Consider the following 5,643-nt stretch of genomic DNA (forward strand, 5'->3'; position numbering starts at 1 on the left):
AAAACTTGACAGGTACACATTTTTTCAACTACAAGCACTTCTATAATGAAAACTAAATACATAATTTTTTTGCTCTTGACAGGTAGTTGTTGCCAATGGAATTTAATGTTCAGGTTCCAGCTGTCAAGAGAAATAACCAATAAGCAATCCAGAAAGTCACAATACGGACATTCAAAGGCAGAAAGTCTGGGTTCTGTGATATACTGAAAAAAAATTTTTTGAGTGTATAATTAAACAAATCCAAAACATTAACACTTAATCTTTCCCCCAATGGCAAGAAGAGCACATCACAACTTGTCTCAAGGAGGAAGACTGTAACTTGTTTATTAGTGGTCATCAAACTTGATCATCATTGTTCTTTTTACTTCATCATTTAAAGATGAGTTTGCATTTAAGGTGATTATTGGTAGATACTTATTCATTGTCATTTTTTTCCCTCTGTACCTGTGTTCCTCTCTCTCTCTCTCTCTCTCTCTCTCTCTCTCTCTCTCTCTCTCTCTCTCTCTCTCTCTCTCTCTCTCTTTCTTCATCTTCTTAATGCAGTCCCTTTAACATGTCTTGCAGTACTGGTATGGTGGAGATGTATTCTTTTAGCCTTCTTTTGTCTGGGAAACTCCTTATTTCATCTTCCATTTTGAAGGAGATCCTTGCTGGGTAGAGTAGTCTTCATTGCAGACCTTCACTTTTCATTGCTTGGAATGTTTTTTGCCATTCTCTTTTAGCCTGTAATGTTTCTGTTGAGAAATCAGCTGATAGCCTTATTGGAGCTCCATTGTATATTATTAGCTGTTTCTCCCATGCTGCCTTTGAGGTTCTCTCTTTGTCTTTGAATTTTGTTATTTTAATTATGATGTGTCTTGAAGTGGGCCTCTTTGGGTTAATCTAAGTTTCCATCAGTAAGTGAGTGGATCAAAAAACTGGTAGCATTACACAATGGAATACTACACAGCAGAAAGAAAGAAGGAACTCCTACCCTTCATGACAGCATGGGTGGAAATGGAGAATATTATGCTAAGTGAAATAAGCCAGGCAGCAAAAGACAAATACCATATGAGTTTACCTATAAGTAGAACCTAATGAATAAAACTAATGAGCAAAATAGAACCAGAGGCATGGAAATAAGGAACAAACTGACAGTGACCAGAGGGAAGGGGAAGGGGAATAACAGGGGAAATAAGGGGAAGGTCTAGTGAAGAAACAGCTATAAATGATCCATGGACATGGGCAACCGGGTGGGGATTAACTGTGGGAGCATGGGGGGGGCAGGGGAAGGTAAAGTGGAAAAAATTAGGACTCCTGTAATTGAAAAATAATAGTATAAAATTATATATTTTTTTATTTTATTGCTTTTCAATTACAGGCATATATATATATGTATATATATATACATATATATATGTGTATATATATATATATATATATATAATATGTTTTCTTTGGTTTTCCCACTTATCATTACTTAATATCAGAAAAAAAATAAAAGGGAAAAACATGATCCAATGTTGAAATTATATCATCCTAAATTTTTTTTACAATCACCCTAAATATCCACATATTCAGAACTGTCTACTTCTGAGTTTGATTCAGAGCATAGCTTGTGTATATAATTTCTTAGGGTACATTTTGTGCACAGTGTAAGTGTCCTGACAACTCCTTTTAATGCCTATAAAGATGCTCAATGTGTGGTGATTATTTACCTGATGATAATTTTATATATTGCAAAAAACCTCATGGATATACCTGGACATTTTGTGTAGGGAGATGGAAGGAGACCTGTAGTTGTAGTAATGTTTTCTAAAAATTATAACTTGAACTGGTTATCACCAAACACTTTATACAGATCAGTGTTACAGAATTACATTCAACCATTTTCCTGGAGCAAATGATATTTTTGACAGGTAAGTGGGATTTGCAAGGCTGGATTATACTACACACACCACATATGAATAAATGAAAACTACAATTCCCATAAAACCCTGCAATCAAACATTAAATAATATTACCTCATTAGAAATTGGGGTGTTTCTAATGTATTTTACTGTGGCAATACTTAGTATAAGATCTACTCTTTTAACAGATTTTTTAAGTGTACAAAATAACATGATCTATAACACTAAATTGTACCGCAGATCACAAGAATTTATTCATCTTGTATAACAGAAATTTTATACTTATTGCTTAGCAACTCTACCCTGCCCCCCAGCTGCTGGGAACCACAATTCTAATTTTTGCTTCTGTAAGTTTGACTATTTTTGTTACCTTATGTAAATGGAATTATTCAGTAGTCATCCTTTTGTGAGTGGCTTATTTTAATTAGCATAATATACTTCATGATGTTGTAAATTATGGGATTCCTATCTTTGTAGTTGTAAATTCCACATTTTTATTCATTCAACCACCAATAGACATTAAGGTTATTTTTTTTATACTGGTTAGTGTGAATAGTGCTAAATTAACATGGGAATGCTAACATCCATCTGAGATCAACATTTCTATTATTTTGTATAGATACCCAAAAGTGAAATTGCAAGATTATGTGGTTTTCTATTTTTAACTTTTGAGAAATATCCATATTGTTATCCATAGCACTGCACCATTTTGCATTCCCACTAACAGGGTATAATGTGGAATTTTTCCACATTCTTGACCACTCTTTTTTTTTATAATAGACATTTTAAAAGGTATGAAATGATATCTCATTGTTGTTTTGATTTACATTCTTCTGATCATTAATGATGCTGAACAACTTTTCATATACTTATTGGTCATTTATATCTCTTCTTTGAAGAAATATGTATGGAGTTCTTTTCTCAAATTTATAATCAGGTATTTATATTTTTTTCACTATTGAGTTGTATGATTCTTTATATATTTTAGTTATTAGCCCCTTATCTGATAGCTTTCAAATATGCTCTCCCATTTCATACTTTGCCTTTTTATTTAATTGATTATTTTGCTGTACAGAAACTTTTTAGTTTGAAGTAGCCCACATAACAGGTGTTCAATAAATTGAGGCTGTTATTGCAAATTAACTTGCTTGGTTATTTTATTTCTGCATGTTTGCCTTCTCTCCATAATCAGGTCAAGGCTGCTATGAGAAGGGTAGTGATCATGTGGCTTCACCATAAGTGTACATAGAGTTCCTTTTATACATAAAATGGTTTTGAACTTTGCTTTTCTAATCAACAGAACAAAAACAAATTACAAACTGATTGATTGATCGAATGATTGATAACTTACCTGATGTAGTCCCACTGTACTTACGGTGTCCTATCCAATAGACCATTTCTAAGATCAATGTCAAGAAACTTTCTCCTGGGTCAGTGTTGTTAATATCTTAGAGAGACTCAATTCTTTCACCATATTTCTCTAGTCATACAAATTTTGTACATTTTGAAATAAAGAGCATCATATTCTCTTGAATGGAAAAAAAAACCAAAACTTTCTCCTGTATTTTCCTCCAGGAGTTTTATAGTTTCAGATCTTACATTTAAATCTTGAAACCATTTTGAATTGATTTTATATGGTGTAAGATAAGGGCCTAATTTCTCTCTTCTACATATGAATATCCAGTTTTCCCCACACCCTGTGCCGAAAAGTCTATCCATTCTTCATGTGTCATCAAAAGATTAACAACCTTTTTGAACCAGATCATAATCCACAAGAAGAAAAATCAGCATGGCAGTCTTATAAATGAATCAGGATAATTTATCTCTTTAAATTGTTATAATAAAAGTTTTTACATTCTCTTAATCTTTCAGGGAGTAAAAATTAGGATGCTACCAAAAACTATTTTCAAAAGACTAATGTAACTTAGTCATTTTAGTATTTATGCCTCCAGATGTATATTGATATACTCATTTTTATTTTTCCCCTTTTCCTAATTGTCTATATGTAATTTATCAGCAATTATTTCTACGCTACTTCTAAAACATATTCTGGAATCTTTCTATCTATCACCTGGATCACTGTAATGGTTCTCTAACTGGTCTCTTTGATTCACTGTTGCCTCGTTTACAATCTATTCTCCATATGCAGCTAGAGGAATCATTTTAAAATAAAAATCAGCCATAATCATTTCAGTTGCTCCCATTATACTTCAAATGTATGGACAAAACAGAACCCGAGGCATGGAAACAAAGAAGAGACTGACTGTGATCAGAGGGAATGAGGGAGGAGAATCAGGGGGGACAGAAAAGGAAGAGTCTAGTCAAGGAACATGTATAAATGAGCCATGGACATGGACAACAGGGTAAGGATTGACTGTGGGAACGGGGGTGAGCAGGGCTAGGGGAAGTAACAAAAGAAAAATTGGGGCAAGTGTGATAGAACAACAATGAAAAAAGGCAGCCTTGGCTGGTATGGCTCAGTGGATTGACCACTGGCCTATGAACAAAACGTCATCAGTCCAATTCCCAGTCAGGGCCCCCATACCTGGGTTGTGGCCCATGTCCCGCACTGTGGGTGTGTGAGGGGCAAACACACATTGATATTTCTTGCCATTTCTTTCTCCCTTCCTTCCCCCTCTCTAAAAATAAATAAATAAAATCGTTTTAAAAAAAGCAAAGAAAAACAGTAGAAAAATCAAATCACACTAAAATAACTTGATAGTCATTCTTTTTAGCTCCTTACTATATTTTTGTCTCATCTACAGTCTCACCAAACTAACTTCACATTAAGATCTGTGTCAGTATTCCTTCTTTTGTGAAAGATTTTAATCCCTCTCCAACAATTTACATAAGTCCCTCCCAATTTATTGGTATCACAGTTCCTTATTTGTGCCTCTATTATAACATCTTTTACACTGAATTGAACTTTTCTACTTGGGTCTTTTTCTCCCCAGTAGAATATGCTGATTTTGAGGATTGGCACTGAGTTTTATTTGTAGTCCTGTCTGCTGAGAGGGGCAAAGTATTAGACCCTTAATAAAATTGGTTGGTTGAATGAATGAATGAATTAATTAATTAATAAAACATTTCCTAAAGCAGAACCCACTCAGTTACATTTAATTAGGTATAAATATAATATCTAAATTCAAGACCTAGTTATATTACCTTCAGAAAGGAACTTTGTTTCTTAGTTTAATCACTTAAAAATAAGAAAATAACATTTGCATCACATCTATAATAAAGTTGTTGGGTTGCTGAAAAGATACAGAAAATAAAGTGCCTACCACTTAACAAGTCTTGAATAAATATTTGCTTCATGTTATTTACTTTTCCTTTTTTGTTGTTGTTGAACTCCTCTATTTAAAACTACATTTCAATTAATTTATTAAAGAAAAATAGAACCTCTCATGGAATGACTTTGGGAAGAAAACAGAGGACAGAAGAAAAATATATTTAATATTTAACCTAAACATGACATAGTTGTAATTTTTTTCTTAGCCCATACATTTTAAATCAAATGTCTCATGTGTCTTCAAGTTTACAATAATTGTAGCAGTCAACAATGTCTTCAAATGCCTTAGTATTTACTAATAAATGCAAGGTAGGAGATTTTACTTGGCCATGTGAAATCTGAATAGCTCAAGGGATCAGACTTGTAGTTTAGCAGGTAGCTGTCTAACATACTGTCATAAAAGAACTGAATGAAATACTACTGGCTGTCTTATTCTAAGAAAGAATCTTTCAGCTTGTAGTT

This window comes from Furipterus horrens, unplaced genomic scaffold (assembly GCF_987537825.1).
Source record: "Furipterus horrens unplaced genomic scaffold, mFurHor1.1.pri manual_scaffold_9, whole genome shotgun sequence".
Classification (NCBI taxonomy): Eukaryota; Metazoa; Chordata; class Mammalia; order Chiroptera; family Furipteridae; genus Furipterus; species Furipterus horrens.